Source organism: Chiloscyllium punctatum, chromosome 36, assembly GCF_047496795.1.
Source record: "Chiloscyllium punctatum isolate Juve2018m chromosome 36, sChiPun1.3, whole genome shotgun sequence".
In the NCBI taxonomy this organism is placed as follows: domain Eukaryota; kingdom Metazoa; phylum Chordata; class Chondrichthyes; order Orectolobiformes; family Hemiscylliidae; genus Chiloscyllium; species Chiloscyllium punctatum.
In genome coordinates, this window is record NC_092774.1 from 29,225,533 (window position 1) to 29,244,480 (window position 18,948).

Genomic DNA, 18,948 nt, shown 5'->3' on the forward strand with positions numbered 1-18,948 from the left:
AAACTTTGTTTCCAGTGAATACAGCCCACACCTCCCACCGTTGCTAGTAAACTTTGCAATGCCAATGAAACAATGAACCTGAAGTCCAGAAAAAATATACAATTTGTAACAATATGAGCTACTCATTCACTGGTCCTTCTGAGACATGACATTAGTGCTGGAGGCTGAAAGAAATGAGCAGCTTTAAAACAAAAACCTGTTGGACCTCACAGAGTCTAAGCCGGGCGGTAAGTTCAGGTAACCTTTACTATGACCCTATTTTGTTACAGCTTCAGATTTCCCCAGGAAAAAGGCTTACAAAAAGTAGTTTTTAAAGAAAACACCTCCAGCTCAAAATGCACCCACTCTCCCCTCCCCACATTCTTTGTTGGTCAGCTGAGTTGTCCGTTTGTAACTGGATCCCTGGTACAGCCGGGTAAAACATGCAGCTGGGATGACTGAGTGAACCCTTTCCCGCAATGGCAGTTTCCTTCACTTAAAAGGACATGAGTGAATCCGATGGTGTTTTTACCCCCTAAAAGTGATTTCATCCTTAGATTATGAAGTCCCGATTACTGACCGAACTCTAATTCTGCCATCTACCGCAGTGGGATTCGAACCTGGGACGCCCCAGTGCTGGGTTGATTGGAGCACTTAGCCATCACGCCTTCCATCCCCTTGTGCCGGCACGTGAACTCGATAGTGCCTCCTCAGGTGGGAGGAGCAGGTGAAGCCCTTTTGGAACTTACAGCAGGTGAATGTCCTCCCTCCAGTGTGGACCCACTGGTGGGTCAGCAGTGCAGCTGACTGAGTGAACTCTCCCCTGCACATGGGGCACGTGAATGGCTTCTCTCTGTCTGAACCCCTTCCTGCACACTGAGCAGGTGAACGGCCTCACCCCGTTGTGAATGCGTCTGTGGGTTTCCAGCACGGATGGGGAGGGGAATCCTTTCCCACAGTCCCCACATTTCCACGGTTTCTCAATTGGGTGGAGCTTTCCTTGTGTTGCTCTGAGCTTGAAATTACAAACAGAGCTGGGACACAGTCTTTCCCACTGCAAGGGGTGTGATTTTAATTCCCCAATCTGAGTAAATGGTTTCAAGCACTTTTCACAGTCAGCGCACCGAATCTCCCTCACTCGGTATCTCAGTATTCTCCCTGCCACACCAGTGTCCAAAGTCTCTCAAGCAGACAAAAGTAAACATTTCTTCAGGACCATGGGGGCAATGGATGACGCATCTGACTCCACCTACTTGTTTCAACTGCAGCTCACAGCTTCATCACACATCCCAATTAATCTTCCTCATTGTCATGAAACCGGCGTATGGTTACAATTCCTAATCTGCAGGAATGAGAATCTTTTCACTGTCTCACGTCAGTAAATGTCCCTGAGAACATCAGAGTTAAGTCACAGCGCTGTCAGAGGAGGGGAAGCTGAAATAACCCACACGCTGCTCACGGGCACATTTCACTTTCCCCAACACACCGCCCCAACCACTGCGGCTCTTGGGAGTGGAAAGGGAACAAACACCAAAACCCAGTCTCAGCTTTGTAAATCTTCAGGAAATAAGAACACTGTACATCCCTTCGCGGCTTCCATCCTGGGCTGACAGCGTTGATTTTTAATAGACAATAGACAATAGACAATAGACAATAGATGCAGGAGTAGGCTATTCTGCCCTTCGAGCCTGCACCGCCATTCAATATGATCATGGCTGATCATTCCTAATCAGTATCCTGTTCCAGCCTTATCTCCATACCCCTTGACTCCACTATCTTTAAGAGCTCTATCCAATTCTTTCTTAAAAGAATCCAGAGACTGGGCCTCCACTGCCCTCTGGGGCAGAGCATTCCACTACTTCTCTGGGTGAAGTAGTTTCTCCTCATCTCTGTCCTAAATGGTCTAGCCCGTATTTTTAAGTTGTGTCCTCTGGTTCGGCACTCCCCCATCAACGGAAATATGTTCCCTCCTGCCAGAGTGTCCAGTCCTTTCATAATCCTATACGTTTCAATCAGATCCCCACTCAGTCTTCTAAACTCAAGGGTATACAAGCCCAGTCGCTTCAGTCTTTCCGTGTAAGGCAATCCTGCCATTCCAGGAATTGACCTCGTGAACCTACGCTGCACTCCCTCAATAGCCAGAATGTCTTTCCTCAAATTTGGAGACCAGAACTGTACACAGTACTCCAGGTGTGGTCTCACCAGGGCCCTGTACAGCTGCAGAAGCACCTCTTTGCTTCTATACTAAATCCCTCTTGTTATGAAGGCCAGCATGCTATTAGCCTTCTTCACGACCTGCTGTACCTGCATGCTTGCCTTCATTGACTGGTGGACAAGAACACCCAGATCTCTCTGAACAGCCCCTTTACCTAATTTGATACCATTGAGGTAGTAATCTGCCTTCCTGTTCTTGCCACCAAAGTGGATAACCAGACATTTATCCACATTAAACTGCATCTGCCATGCATCTGCCCACTCACCTAACTTGTCCAGGTCACCCTGTAATCCCCTAACATCCTCATCACATTTCACCCTACCACCTAGCTTTGTGTCATCAGCAAATTTGCTAATGTTATTGCTGATACCATCTTCTATATCATTTACATATATTGTAAAAAGCCATTTTTAATGGCTGTCCAGTCAGTGTCGATTCGTTTTGGCTGAAAAAATCTTCCTTATCTCATCCCAGCATTTCTTGCCACAAAAAAAAACTGTGCGGCAGAGTTCATGTATATATTTCCTTGTATGGTATTTTGTAAATTACATTCGTTTTCTGGTTGCTTGTATAGCGTATTTCAGGTTCATGAGCCGCTGTTTAAGTGTGTTGGTAGGTTTGTGGGCCACCATGATGCTGAGAGGGTTAAGTTGTCTGGACATCATTTCCCAGATGTCTTTAATGTAAAGTAATGTGGCTAGGGTTTCTGCAGACGTTGTTTCTGCTTGTGTCAGTTTGTTGATGTGAAATCGGCACACTGGGTTTATTGGGTCGGCAAAAGTGAGGACTGCAGATGCTGGAAACCAGAGTTTAGATCAGAGTGGTGCTAGAAAAGCACAGCATGTCAGACAGCTTCCGAGGAGAAGGAAAATCGACGTTTCGGGCAAAAGCCCTTCATCAGGAATAGAGGCAGGACCCCTCCAGGGTGGAGAGATAAATTGGGGGTGGGGTGTGCTGGACCAAAGGTAGCAAAAAGCACAATAGGGGAATGGGGTTGGGGATGAAGGTGACAGATCAGAGAGGGGGATAGAGCAGATAGTTGGGGATGGAGATTGGCAGGTAGGCGAGGTCATGAGCACAGCGCTGAGCTGGCAGTTTGGAATTGAGGTAAGGTGGGGGGAGGGGAAATGAGGAATCTGATGAAGTCTACATTGATGGCGTGGGGTTGAATTTATCCCAAGTGGAAGATGAGGCGTTCATCCTCCAGGCATCGGGTGGGGAGGGAGCGGCGATGGAGGAGGCCCAGGACCTGCATGTCCTCGGCAGAGTGGGAGGGGGTTTGAAATGTTGGGCCATAGGGCGATGCGGTTGATTGGTGTGGGTGCCATGTAGATGTTCCCTCAAGCGATGTCACTTAATTCTGCGAGCAGTCTCCAGTCTCCCCAATAAAGAGGAGACAGTATCAGGAGCAATAATTACAAGAAATGACATTGTTGGAGACACAGGTGAAAGCCTTCGACCAACCACGGCCCGGATTCGATTTTAGGGAAGGGAAAAAATTTTCAGTAGAGCTATTAGGATCTGTCTGCATCTCCCTGGTGGTCTAGTGGTTAGGATTCGGCGCTCTCACCGCCGCGGCCCGGGTTCGATTCCTGGTCCGGGAAACCGTTTTCAGGTGGTTTACAGGCTACCTGTTCTTCTTGAATGCTCTGTACAGTCATTTTTTGATCTTCGTAGTTCCTGGGTGCTGCAGTGTGTCGTGGCTCGTTGAAATCGTGTCCTGATTCAGATTTGCTTGTATGTGCAGTGGTGATTGCTTCTGTAGTTAAGTTCTTGGTTCGCGTGTGTTGTTTTCCTATAGACGCTGTTTTGAATTTACCATTGACTGTTCGCTCGACTGTGACATCTGGAAATGGCACTTTGTTGTTGTTCTCCTCTTTTGTGAATTTTATGCCAGGAAGGATATTGTTGATGGTGTTGTAGGTTTCCTCTAATTTGTTTCATTTTTTGATGATAAAAGTTTCATCGCTGTAGCGGACTCTAAGTTTGGGTTGGATCGTTGGAAAGGCTGTTTGTTCGAGTCTCTGCATTATTGCTTCTGCGAGGAATCCTGACGCTGGTAGTTTCAGGGTATTTCGTTGATTTGCTGGTAGGGCTTGTTACTGAATATGAAGTGGGTGGTAAGGCACACTTCCCCGAGCTTGACAGTGCTATCTTTGCTGATGAAGTTGATGCTGTGTTTGTGTCTTTGGTTGTTCGAGTAGTGTCTTCAGTTTTCTTTGGCCACGTTGATGTTAATGGATGTGAACAGGGCTGTTATGTCAAAGGACAACATTATTCCATCTACTTCTGTCTCAGTGTCTTTGGTGTTCAGGAATTCTTGGATGGAATAAATGGAGTGGAGTGAATCTTCGACTAGGTGTTTTAGCCTTCAGTGCAGGCCTTTGACTAGTCTGTATATTGGTGTTCCAAGCAGTGAGACTCTGGTCTAAGGGAGGTTCCTGGTTTGAAGGGGAGGAGATCAACAACAAAGTGCCATTCCTTGATGTCACAGTAGAGCGAAGAGTCAATGGAGAACTTCAAACTGGCATCTACAGAAAAACAATGCACACAAACCAAATCCTTAACCACAGAAGCAATCATCCCAACACCCACAAAAGAAGCTGCATCAGGAGATTATTTCAACGAGCCACTACACACTGCAGCACAGAGAAACTACGAAGAGCACAAGTGAAATACGTATATAGTGTATTTAAGGAGAACGGGTCCCCAATAAACCCCCTCCACCGATTTCTCATTGATGCTTTCAAGTTGACTCTCAAAAATTCGGTTTGACCCTCCATTCTTTCCTGTTTGTTTTTTGTGGGTTTTGAAAGCTTTCGCAATCCTCTCACTGAGTATTGGAGTTGGGAGGTTATGTTGTGGTTCTCGAGGACATTATTTTGACCACTTTCGGAATATTGTGTACAATTCTGGTCTCCCTCCTATCAGAAGGATATTGTGAAATTTGAGAGGGTTCTGAAGCACCAATGGGTCTACAGAGACGAAGAGGCCCTTCTGCTGCCCTGAGTGTGGGAAGGCCTTCAGTGATTCCTCTGCCCTGCTGACGTACCAGTTGGTCCACACCGGGGAAGGCTGTTTATCCGGCCCCAAGTGCGAGATGGCCTTCAGCATTTCTTCCCACCTGTTGAGACACCAGTGGGTCCAAATTGAGGAGAGGTCGTTCTTCTGCCCGATTGCAGGAAGGGCTTTGCTCTTTCTTCCGACCTGCTGGCCCATTGGTGGGTCCACATGGGGGAGAGGTCGCTCAGTTGCGTAAGTGCAGGAAGTCCTTCATCAATTCCTCAGGCCTGCTGATGCACCAGTCCGTCCACACCGGGGAGATGCCATTCTCCTGCCCGAATGTGGGAAGGACTTTACCCGCTCCTCCACACTGCTGAAGCACCAGCTGGCCACACGGGTGGATGGGGTCGGAGGGGGGAGGCCTTTCTGCTGCCCTGAATGCGGGAAGTCCTTCAGCAATTCCTCCGCCCTGCTGAAGCACCAGTGTGTCCACACCGGGGAGAGGACCTTCAGCTGGCCCGAGTGTGGGAAGAGGTTCATGTTTTCCTGCAACTTGCGGAAGCACCAGCGGGGGCACCAGCGCTCCCGGCAATCAGATCCCACCGGTGACGCTGCCTTGAGTCACCCCCAAGGACTGAACCTCCTGCCAGTTCTGACAGTGGGTGCAGTGGGGGAGTAGGTAGGCTGTATTTGTTTTCTTCTGGACTGCAATTGCCTCCCCCACCCCCCACAACCACAACCTCATGGTGGCTCACGGTTGGCACTGCTGCCTCATGGCACCAGGAACCCAGGAATACTTCCACCCTTGGGGGTCTGTGTGCAATTTATGGAGGGTCGGAAAATGGATCTGAGTGGGTTACTCTTCGGAGAATCTGTGCAGATGTGTTGGGCTGAAGGACATGTCTCCACACTGTAGGAGTTCAACCATCATATGAGCTTTGTTTTCATTGGAAACTGCTGCACATTGAGCCAGGGACTGCACATTTCCAAATGAAATGATCCAGAGAAACCTAAGACTGCAAGAGCATTGGAGCAGAAGTTAGGCCTTTCGGCCCATCGAGTCTACTCAGCCATTCGTTAATGACAAATGTAGTGCAGATGAGATTAGCTACAGTGTGGAAACAGGCCATTTGTCCCAACAAGTCCACATCGACCCTCCGAAGAGTAACCCATCCAGACCCATTTCCGTCTGACTAATATACCTAACTCTATGGGCAATTAAGCATGGCCAATCGACATGACCTAAACATATTTGGACTATGGAAGAAAACAGGACCACCCAGAGAAAACCCACGCAGACACTGGGAGAATGTGAAAACTCCTCACAGACAGCCACGCAAGGCTGGAATCTAACCTGGGTCCCTGGCACGGTGAGCCTGCAGTGGTAAACACTGAGCCACTACATGTTGCAACCCGAAGTAGGCAAGCAGGAGGTTGGGAGAATGCAGCAAGCCAGGCAGCACCAGGATGTGGAGTAGTCAGCGTTTTGGGTATTAACCCTTCTTCAGGACTGAACCGTTGACTTCTCTGTGAGAAACGATTTACGGGAATGTTGCTGGGGGTTGGAGGGTTTCAGCTACAGGGAGCGGCTGAATAAGGCTGGAAGGTGGATTTGCTCAAGGATTGTATTTTTAACTCATTTAAATGGTACCTACTGTATGGGGTTATGGTTTACATTAAAACCGGAGGATCATATCAGAGTGTTTATATTTAGCAGTGGTAGTTGGTAAAATGCACTCTCTGGAGGAGCACATTCTATGATGCTGCATTTCTTGCCCTCTGCCCTTCCACCATTTCTTATCTCCCATCTTGAATTTATATTTTTTTTGGTCAGATTTAATTTCATTTTAATCAGACTTGCGATTCACTGTGTGCTATTAATTTGTTTGCTCGAATATTGTAAGTCAAAATTAATGCTGTAATTTAATTTCTGATGTCAGAGTTTGACATCGAATATGCAGGTGTGAATACCAGTAAGTTGTGAAAATAAATCAAGAACTTGTGGTTTTTAACAAAAAGAGCAGTTCACTGATATTCATGGCATTGTCTCTTTTGGGTGTGATGATTCAAATCGGACCAACAAACCGTTTCATGCAGTCATCCAACTGAATAAAAATTTTCTTTAATTTAATTAAAGAAAATAACTCTGGCGGGCTAAGATTTATGCAAACTATTTATAAGATTATGCTCATTGCTCGTGATATGGTCTCGTCCACATTGGGGAAACTTGACGCCAACTAGCGGAACATTTCAGGGAAGAATTCTGGGACTCTAAATCTAACCGACACACCGCCCTGTGGCGGAACACTTTAACTCCCCCTCCCATTCCACCAAGGACATGCAAGTCCTGGGCCTCCTCCACTGCCAAATTCTTGCTTCCCGACACTTGTCGGAAAAACACCTCAACTTCTGTTCTAGGGCCCTCCAACCACATGGTATCAATGCAGATTTCATCAGTTTCCTTATTTCCTCTCCCCCACCTTGTCCCAGATCCAACCTTCCAATTCGACACCAACCTCTTGACCTGTCATTCCTGTCCACCTTGCTTCTCACCTATTTACTTCACCCTCATCTCTGACCTATCACCATCAATCCCGACCTCCATCTATCTATTGCACTCCCATCTACCTTCACTCCAGCCCCACTTCCTTCCCATTTATCTCTCAGCCCCCTTGGGCCACCCTTTATTCCTGATGAAGAGATTATGCTCGAAACCAAGACTGTGATGAAGTGACATCCTCAACAAATAGGAAATAGCTCCCAAGTCAGATTTCATCCCCTCTTCTGTTTCCCAGTTCTTTCAGAAATAAGGAATGTCTTTTCCTTCCACTAGAAAGTGGTCTTCCACTTTGTGCTGTCTGAAGTGTTATCCCTCACCACTCCTTCAGACACCTTTTAAGAATCCTTTCAACCTGTTTTTCTAACAATTGTAGAGGTGACCTAAAGCAAACATTTCACTCCTTCTCAATGCCCCATTTCTCCTCCTATGAGCCATTTTGTCATGTTGTCTATGTTACAAGCAGCCGAGTGCACTTGGTTTCTGATTTGAAATTTGGCCATTGAAGGGAACAGGATTAATATTTATCGATGGCTAGCTGTGTTTGCACTAACTGTAATTATCCACCAATATGATGTCTTTTGTTCCACCAAAACTGGAAACAATGATCTGTGTTTATATTGCAGTCGGATGTAGAAAATCATCCCAGCGATCTTCACGTTATTATAGTTTACTGAGGCCATGACAGCATTACGTGGCAGTTTGATGTGACTAAAACCTGGATGGAAATCTCTAGATTATGTTGTAAAAATATCGGTATAATGTGATTCACACTGCGCTGTCACCAACTGAACGAAGCGGCTGTGTGTTTTAATCCCGTGATGAACAGTTTGTGTTTTACTTCTCACATTGCGGGGAGCTGAGCATTTCCCCAAACAATGGGCACACCACCTCCCTGACACAGTGTTCACAAATCAAACTGACAGCAAAATTCACGTGTGATCGAAAGTTCCCGCAAAGAACTTTCGATACAACGCACTCTTGTCTTCATTCGAAATGTTAGACGTTGATGGTAGTGAGCCTGACGTGATTTGAACACGCAACCTTCTGATCTGGAGTCAGACGCGCTACCGTTGCGCCACAAGCTCACAGATGGTCCATGCGCTCTATTCATACTTAAGGGAAGTGATCGCACTACAATGATTTTACGTTCATGTCTGTTCTGTTTCTCCCCCTTCTCCTTCTGTCTCTCGAAACAATTTCCAACTCTCTCTCAATAAAAATCTGAAAGAACTGCGGATGCTGTATATCAGGAACAAAAAACAGGAGTTGCCGGTGACCCTTCCACAGAACTGATGGTGATTGGGAAAATGTCGGTTTATATGGGAAAGATATTGTGGGAGGAAGGCGGAGATCAGGACAGAGCCCAAAGCGAGGGAAGAACTGTTGGACAGAAAAAGGAGTTGATAACGATCTGCGTGGGAGGGTGAATAACTGATAATGGAGACTGTTCGTGGCGAAGTAGTGTGGAATGACAGACTATGTGATAACAAGGCTTGGTGTGTGTGGAAGGGGCGAGGATACTATGGAGTTCAGGTCCTCGAATGATTGAATTGGATATTGGGACCAGAGGGATGTATGGTCCCCAAGTGCAATATTCGGTGCTCTTCGTTCTGCTGGTGCTGAGCTTCGCTGGAACACAACAGCAAACCTGAGACAGAGATGTTGGCCAGGGAACAGGGTGGGGTGTGGAATTGGCAGGCAACTGGAAGCTCAGGGTCTTTTTTGCAGGCAGAACGTAGATGTTCTGTGCAGCAGTCACCCAGTTAAGGCTTCGTTTTCCCCAATGTAGATGAGGCAACATTGTGAGCAGCAAATGCAGTAGACTGGGTTGTGGGAAGTGCAGGTAAAGGGCCACTTCACCTGGAATGTAAGTTTGGCCCCTTGGATAGCGAGGAGGGAATAGGTAAATGGGCTGGTGTCACACATTCGGCACTTGCAGGGGAAAGTGCAACTCAACCTGCAAGTTTACTTTGAGAAAATCCTGGACTTGAACTCCCAAGTCTCTTTGCATTTCGGATTTCTGCATTTTCTCCCCATAATCTTCTGTTCAAACATTGACTATCTATGTCAGGGCAGCACCAGTGATTTCCTGACATATGGATTGTATTTGGGGATATCAAGGAACGTCAGGAACTGTGAGTACCTCAGGAGCAATCGTTATTCCTGGGGGAGGCAGAGAGGAATGTGGTGTGGTCCTGTAAACTCCAGAACTTTGAAAACTTCATGAGTCAGCAATAACTCTTTCTGGACCAAGAAACGAAAGGGCCAATGAGAAACTGCTACAAGGGAGTTAACAAATAACATTTATTAACTATCACTGGGAAGGAGGAGGCAAAACAATGAGCAGTTCCTTTGGACAGATGAGATAATGGTGTTTAATAACTGTGTGACAGAAGGACAATTAATTCTGCCTGTAGAAGGAACGCCTTGGCATAAAGGGGTTAATTGCAGGACAGGCTGTTTCAAACAGGTGGAAAACCCTCGAAGATAAGAAGGCAAGCTACAGACCTGAGGTCTCTAGAGGTGTGGGGAGGTGGTATCAAAATCTAAAGCCCAGCACACTCACGCAGCACTACTCTGCTTCTGGGCTCTCAGCAGCTGGATTCTGCATCAGTAAAAAGTCGGTCCTATATCTCTGACAACATCGGTACACAAGGTAGTGAGGAAAGGTTTCAGCACACTGGCCTTCATCTGTTAGGGAATTGAGTACAGATGTTGGCAAGTTATGTTGTAGTTATACAGGACGTTGATGAGGCCGCACCTGGAATATTGTGATCAGTTTTGGTCCCCTTGGTGTTCTGACTTCTGACTTCTTCATCTCTGGGTTTGTGTTGAACTTGATGGGATACTTTGTCCAACTCAGCATGTTTAAACAGTATCTCTCAGAGGGATTCATCTGAAACTTTTCAGGAGGTGAGCTCAACAAGATTGAACTATTCAAAGTTACTTGGACTCTATTTTAAACTTACATCAGGACCAGTAGTCAGAGACACATACAGCATGGAAACAGACCCTTCGGTCCAACTTGTCCATGCTGACATGATATCCTATATTAATCTAGTCCCATTTGACAACACCTGACCCACATACTCTGGCAGCTCATTTCATATAAGTGCCACCCTCTGCAGGAAGATGTCATCCCTTTTTATATTATTCGCCTCTCACCCTAAACCTATGCCCTCTAGTTCTGGACTCCCCCAGCCCAGGGAAAAGACCTTGTCTATTACCCTGTCCATGCCCCTCATGATTTTGTAACCGCTATTAGGTCACTTCTCTGCCTCCGATGCTCCAGTGAAAACAACCCCACGTTATTCAGCCGCTCCCTGCAGCTCAAACCCTCCAACCCCCAGCAACATTCATGTAAATCTTTTCTCATAGATAAGTCACTCTTTCAGTAATGAAGAAGGGTTAATACCCAAAACGCTGACTACTCCACATCCTGGTGCTGCCTGGCTTGCTGTATTCTCCCAACCCCCGGCTTGCCAACCTCGGGTTGCAATATGTAGTGGCTCAGTGGTTACACCTGCAGCCTCACAGTGCCAGGGACCCAGGTTTTATTCCAGCCTTGGGTGGCAGTCTGTGAGGAGTGTGCACATTCTCCCAATGTCTGCGTGGGTTTTCTCTGGGTGGTCCTGTTTTCTTCCATAAACCAAAGATGTGCAGGTCTTGTTGATTGGCCATGCTTAATTGCCCATAGAGTTAGGTACATTAGTCAGAGGGAAATGGGTCTGGATGGGTTACACTTCGGAGGGTCGGTGTGGACTTGTTTGGACAAATGGCCTGTTTCCACACTGTAGCTAATCTCATCCAATACTTTTGTTACGAACGAATGGCAGAGAAGGTCAAACTTCTTCTCCGATGGTTTTGCGGTCTTAGGTTTCTCTGGATCATTTCATTGGCAATGTGCAGTCCCGGGCTCAATGAGCAACAGTGTCCACTGAAGGCAAAGTTCATAGAATCATAGCACACCCACAATGTGGAAAAACAGGTCCTTCAGCCGAACACAACTGCACTGATCTTCCGAGGACTAACCCACTCAGATCCATTTTCCTACCCTCCATAAATTGCACACAGAACCCCAAGGGTGGAATTATTCTTGAGTTCCTGGTGCCATGAGGCAGCAGTGCTAACCCTGAGCCACCATGGGGTTGTAGTTGTGGGGGGTGGGGCAGGAAATTGCAGTCCAGCAGAAAACAAAAACAGCCCACCTATTCTCCCACTGCACCCACTGTCAGAACTGGCAGGAGGTTCAGTCCTGGGGGTTGACTAAAGGCAGCGTTACCAGTGGGATCTGATTGCTGGGAGCACTGGTGCCCCCGCTGGTGCTTCCGCAAGTTGCAGGAAAACATGAACCTCTTCCCACACTCGGGCCAGCTGAAGGGCCTCTCCCGGTGTGGACACACTGGTGCTTCAGCAGGGTGGAGGAATTGCTGAAGGACCTCCCGCACTCAGGGCAGCAAAAAGGCCTCCCCTCTCCACCCCCCCATCCCCCCGTGTGGATCAGCTGGTGCTTCAGCAGTGTGGAGCAGCGGTAAAGCCCTTCTCACACTCGGGCAGGAGAATGGCATCTCCCCGGTGTGGACGGACTGGTGCCTCAGTAAGACAGAGGAATTGATGAAGGCTTTCCTTCACTTAGGCAACTGACCGGCCTCTCCCCCATGTGGACCCACCAATGGGCCAGCAGGTCGGAGGAAAGTGCAAAGCCCTTCCTGCAATCGGGGCAGAAGAACGGCCTCTCCTCAGTGTGGACCCACTGGTGTCTCAGCAGGTGGGAAGAACTGCTGAAGGCCATCTCGCACTTGGGGCTGGAGAACATCCTTCCCCGGTATGGACCAACTGGTGCGTCAGCAGGGCAGAGGAATCACTGAAGACCTTCCCACACTCAGGGCAGCAGAAGGGCCTCTTCATCTCTGTGGACCCACTGGTGCTCAGAACCCTTTCAAATTTCACAATATCCGTCTGATACGAGGGAGACTAGAATTGTACACAATATTCCAAAAGTGGCCTAAAAAGTGTCCTGTACAACCACAACACAACCTTCCAACTCCAATACTCAGTCAGAGGATTGGGAAAGCTTTCAAAACCCACAAAAAACAAACAGGAAAGAATGGAGGGTCAAACCGAATTTTTGAGAGTCACCTTCAATGTATCAATGAGAAATCGGCGGAGGGGGTTTATTGGGGACCCGTTCTCCTTTAATACACTATATACGTATTTCTCTTGTGCTCTTCGTAGTTTCTCTGTGCTGCACTGTGTAGTGGCTCGTTGAAATAATCTCCTGATGCAGCTTCGTTTGTGGGTGTTGGGATGATTGCTTCTGCAGTTAAGTACTTGGTTTGGGTCTGTTGTTTTTCTGAAGATGCCAGTTTGAAGTTCCGCATTAACTGTTCGCTCCACTGTGACATCAAGGAATGGCACTTTGTTGTTGTTCTCCTCCCCGTCAAACCAGGAGCCCCCCTTAGACCATAGTCTCACTACTTGGAACACCAATATACAGACTAGTCAAAGGCCTCCACTGAAGGCTAAAACACCTCCACTGAGGACTAAAACCCCAAGTCGAAGATTCACTCCACTCCATTTACTCCATCCAAGAATTCCTGAACACCAAACACACTGAGATAGAAGAGGATGGATTAATGTTGTCCTTTGACATAACAGCCCTGTTCACATCCATTAACATCAACGTGGCCAAAGAAAACTGAAGACACTACTCGAAGAACCAAAGACACAAACACAGCATCAACTTCATCAGCAAAGATAGCACTGTCAAGCTCGTGGAACTGTGCCTTACCATCCACTTCACATTCAATAACAAGCCCTACAAACAAATCAACGAAATACGCACGAAACCTCCAGCATCAGGATTCCTAGCAGAAGCAATAATGCAGAGACTCGAACACACAGCCCTTCCAACGATCCAACCCAAACTTTGGGTCCGCTACAGCGATGACACTTTTCTCATCAAAAAATGAAACAAATTAGAGGAAACCTACAACACCATCAACAATCTCCTTACTGGCATAAGATTCACAAAAGAGGAGAACAACAACAAAGTGCCATTTCTTGATGTCACAGTGGAGCGAACAGTCAATGGTCAATTCAAAACAGCGTCTACAGGAAAACAATGCACGCGAACCAAGAACTTAACTACAGAAGCAATCACCCCAACACAATCAAACACATCTGAATCAGGACACTATTTCAGCGAGCCACGACACACTGCTGCACCCAGGAACGACGAAGATCAGTAAATAACTGTACAGAGCATTTCCGAAGAACGGGGAGCCCCTAAACCCCCTGAAAACAGTTTCCCTGACCGGGAATCGAACCCGGGCCGCGGCGGTGAGAGCGCCGAATCCTAACCACTAGACCACCAGGGAGATGCAAGCACAGCCTGATAGCTCTACTGAAAATTTCTTTCCTGCCCGGAAATCGAATCCGCGCCATGGTCGGTCGAAGGCTTTCACCTGTGTATCCAACAATGTCATTTCTTGTATCCATTGCACCTGATGCAGTCTCCTCTACATTGGGGAGACTGGAGACTCCTCGCAGAGTCAAGTCACAGCGCTTGAGGGAACATCTTCAGGACACCCGCACCAATCAACCCCATTGCCCTATGGCCCAACATTTCAAAGCCCCTCCCACTCTGCCGAGGACATGCAGGTCCTGGGCCTCCTCCATCGCCGCTCCCTCCCCACTCGATGCCTGGAGGATGAACGCCTCATCTTCCGCTTGGGGTCAATTCAACCCCAGGCCATCAATGTGGACTTCATCAGATTCCTCATTTCCCCTCCCTCCACCTGACCTCAATTCCTACCTTCCAGCTCAGCGCTGACCTCATGACCTGTCCTACCTGCCAATCTCCCTCCCCACCTATCCGCTCCACCCTCCTCTCTGATCTGTCACCTCCATCCCCTCCCCCATTCACCGATTGTACTTTTTGCTACCTTTGGCCCCGCACACCCCACCCCCAATTTATCTCTCCACCCTGGAGGTGTCCTGCCTCTATTCCTGATGAAGGACTTTTGCCCGAAACATCGATTTTCCTGATCCTCGGAAGCTGTCTGACCTGCTGTGCTTTTCTAGCACCACTCAGATCTAAACTTTGGTTTCCAGCATCTGCAGTCCTCACTTTTGCCGACCCAATAAACCCAGTGTACCGATTTCACATCAACAAACTGACACAAGCAGACACAACGTCTACAGAAACCCTAGCCACATTACTTTACATTAAAGACATCTGGGAAATGATGTCCAGACAACTCAACCCTCTCAGCATCATGGTAGCCCACACATATACCAACACACTTAAACAGCGGCTAATGTACCTGAAATACCCGATACAAACAACCAGCAAACGGATGTAATTTACAAAATACCATACAAGGAAATATATACATGAACTCTGCCGCGCAGTTTTCTGTGGCAAGAAATGCTGGGATGAGATAAGGAAGATTTTTTCAGCCAAAACGAATCGACACTGACTGGACAGCCATTTAAAATCAACACTGTCAGCCCAGGATGGAAGACCCGAAGGTATGTACAGTTTTCTTATTTCTTGAAGATTTACAAAGCTGAGACTGGGTTTTGGTGCTTGTTCCCTTTCCACTCCCAGGAGCCGCAGTGGTTAGGGCGGTGTGTTGGGGAAAGTGAAATGTGCCCATGAGCAGCGTGTGGGGCTATTTCAGCTCCCCCTCCTCTGACAGCGCTGTTACTTAACTCTGATGTTCTCAGGGACATTTACTGACGCGAGACAGTGAAAAGATTCTCATTCCTGCAGATTAGGAATTGTACCCATACGCCGGTTTCATGACAATGAGAAAGATTAATTGGGATGTGTGAAGAAGCTGTGAGCTGCAGTTGAAACAAGTAGGTGGAGTCAGATACGTCATCCATTGCCCCGATGGTCCTGAAGAAATGTTTGCTTTTGTCTGCTTGAGAGACTTTGGACACTGGTGTGGCAGGGAGAATACTGAGATACCGAGTGAGGGAGATTCAGTGCGCTGACTGTGAAAAGTGCTTCAAACCATTTACTCAGCTTGGGGAATTAAAATCACCCACCTCGCGGTGGGAAAGACTATGTCCCCGCTCTGTTTGTAATTTCAAACCCAGAGCAACACAAGGAAAGCTCCACCCAATGGGGAAACCGTGGAAATGTGGGGACTGTGGGAAAGGATTCCCTTCCCCATCCGTGTTGGAAACCCACAGACGCATTCACAGCGGGGAGAGGCCGTTCACCTGCTCAGTGTGCAGGAAGGGGTTCAGACAGAGAGAAGCCATTCACGTGCCCCATGTGCAGGGGAGAGTTCACTCAGTCAGTTGCACTGCTGACCCACCAGTGGGTCCACACTGGAGAGAGGCCATTCACCTGCTGTCAGTTCCAAAAGGGCTTCACCTGATCCTCCCACCTGAGGAGGCACCATCTAGTTCACGTGCCAGTGCAAGAGGATTGAAGGAGCGATACGAAAAGAAGAAGAAAAGCAAAGATGGCGGCGCGAGGCTGCGGTTTTCTCATCGACTCAGCGGGCGGTTTCTGACGGAGGGAGGGGGCAGACAGGCATCGTTTACCTCAGAAAATACCTTTAAAATACATTCCAAATTAAAGTCAGAACTTTTCAAACAAATGTTGTAAAGAAAAGTAGACCAGAATGTACTCTAAAAGCCCAGTCTTCACAATGACACTTCTGCTTTCACTGAAGATGCTTAGCGTCATACAGCACGCACACAAACCTTTCGGTCCAACTCAGCCACGCCCACCATATAGCCTAACTTAATCCAGTCCCATTTGTCAGTACTCGGCCCATATCCCTTAAACTCTTCCTACTCATGTAACCTTCCAGATGCCTTTTAAATTATGTAACTATCCCATCCTCCAACACTTCCTCTGGCAGCTTGTTCCACACGCGCACCACCCTCTGTGTGAAAATGTTTCCCCTTTGGTCCCTTTTAAATTTTTCTGCTCTCACCACCAACCTGTGTCCTCTTGTTTTGGACTCCCTACGCTGGGAAAAGTCTTGGCTATTCACCCTACCATTCCCCTTATAAACTCCTATAAGGTCACCCCTCAGCCTCCGATGGCCCAGGGAAAATATTACCAACTTATTCAGCCTCTCCCTATAGCTCAAATCCTCCAACTCTGGCAAAATCTTGTCAGTGTTGTCCAAACTCTTTCACGTTTCACAACCTCGTTCCTGTGGCAGGAAGACCAGAACTGAATGCAGTATTCCAAAAGTGGCCAAGCCAATGTCCTGTGCAGCCATAACATGACCCCCACCCGCAACTCCCATAATCAATGTACTCACCAATAGAGGAAAGCATACCAAACCCCTTCTTCATTATCCTGTCTGCCTACAACTCCACTTTCAAGGAACTATGAAGCCTGCACTCCAGGGTGTCTCTGTTCAGCAACACTCCACAGGAACTTACCATTAAAAGTCCCGTCCTGATTTGCCTTTCCAAAATGCAACACCTATTTATCTAAATTAAACTCTATCTGCCACTCCTTGGCCCAACAGCCCACCTGATCATTTTTTTTTAATGATTCCCTACAGTGTGGAAACAGGCCCTTCGGCCCAACAAGTCCACACTGACGCTTGGAAGAGCAACCCACCCAGACCCATCTCCCTCTGACTAATGTACCTAACACTACGGGCAATTTAGCATGGCCAATTCACCTGACATGTATATCTTTGTGTCTTTGGGAGGAAACCAGAGCACCCGGAGGAAACCCACGCAGACACGGGGAGAATGTGCAAACTCCACACAGACAGTTGCCTGAGGCGTGAATTGAACCCTGGCGCTGTGAGGCAGCAGTGCTAACGACTGAGCCACCATGCTGCCCAATGTATACTGAATTCTATTACACTGAACTTTGTTTCATGTCTCATCCCCTAAAAGCTGAAAATCTCCATCCCTCACAGTCTTCCCCCGCCATTCTCACTTTGCTGAACCTAATCCCTGCTGTACCTCATCCCGAAGGGTCTTAAATTTCTAATTGATGCACCCTCTTAAATTTCTAATTGATGCATGGGCCTGGCATGTACGACTGTACAATCTAAGCAGTTGATGGACATGACTAATTTGATTAAATTCCCTACAGTGTGGAAACAGACCCTTCGGCCCAACGAGTCCACACCGACCCACCGAAGAGTAACCCACACAGACCCATCTTCCTCTGACTAATGTACCTAACACGACGGTGTAATTTAGCATGGCAAATTCACCTTTGGACAGTGGGAGGAAACCGGAGCACCTGGAGGAAACCCACACAGACACGGGGAGAATGTGAAAACTCCACACAGAAAGTTTCCCGAGGCTGGAATCAAACCTGCTGTGAGGCAGCAGTGCTAACCACTGAGCCACTGTGTTGCCCCAGTGTGAGGAGTTGGGATTAGTGGATGTGTGGAGGCACCTCCACCCTAATGGAAGAGACTATACCAACCAACACGAGTGCCACACGCGAACTGACATGGGTTTTTTTATGCCATTTGATTGTTTGGACAGAACATTGGCTTGTAAAATTGGGAATATAGTTGTCCTGGGCCATGTGCCAATGTATCTAGAAGGTAAAATCAAGGGTGGTGGAATGGATGCACGGCACTGGCGCATGTACCCATTCCTATTAAGGGATAGCAAATTCATTGAGTACATCGCGACAGAGTTCAGGGCCTTCTGGGATATCAACTCAAGTAAGGCCAGTAATACTGTGGGAGGCCACTAAGGTATATATATGAGGCATGGTTATTTCGTATTTAACGACTAGAAGGACAAAGAGGAACGAGCAATAACAGATGCTGGAGACCCAGCTGCAGAAACGTGAGGAAGCATATTATAATCGGCCTTCACTGGTCAAGCTGCAGCTCTCCGGACTGCTCTCGACTCATTGCACACACAGGTGGCAAAAAAAGGTCTCCTTTGCTGAACAAAGATTGTTTTAATTTGGAGATAAGCCAGGTAGATATCTGGCTAGAGAGAAAAATGATTTCTAGTCTATTATGTCTATTAGAGAGAAGGCTGGTACAGTTACCCGTGAGTTGAAGAAGGTCAATGTTAGATTTAGGGAATACTTTGCAGAGTTATATCAGTCAGAGGGAGACGAACACGGTACAGCGAGGATGCAGTCCTTTTTTTGAGAACTTGCACCTCCCCAGTATAAACGCAGAACAGGTTTCCCTGTTGAATGGACCTATGA

General features: G+C 47.5%; 3 non-coding genes across 3 annotated transcripts; 1 reads left to right on the top strand and 2 right to left on the bottom strand.

Annotated features, from left to right (window-relative positions):
* The first annotated feature begins 3,726 nt into the window (after positions 1-3,726).
* Positions 3,727-3,798, top strand: trnae-cuc (transfer RNA glutamic acid (anticodon CUC)). The gene has a single exon. It is a non-coding gene; the product is annotated as a tRNA-Glu (tRNA).
* A 4,972-nt stretch (positions 3,799-8,770) lies between these two features.
* trnaw-cca (transfer RNA tryptophan (anticodon CCA)) lies at positions 8,771-8,842 on the bottom strand. Its single transcript has one exon. It is a non-coding gene; the product is annotated as a tRNA-Trp (tRNA).
* A 5,223-nt stretch (positions 8,843-14,065) lies between these two features.
* Positions 14,066-14,137, bottom strand: trnae-cuc (transfer RNA glutamic acid (anticodon CUC)). Its single transcript has one exon. It is a non-coding gene; the product is annotated as a tRNA-Glu (tRNA).
* Positions 14,138-18,948: the final 4,811 nt, after the last annotated feature.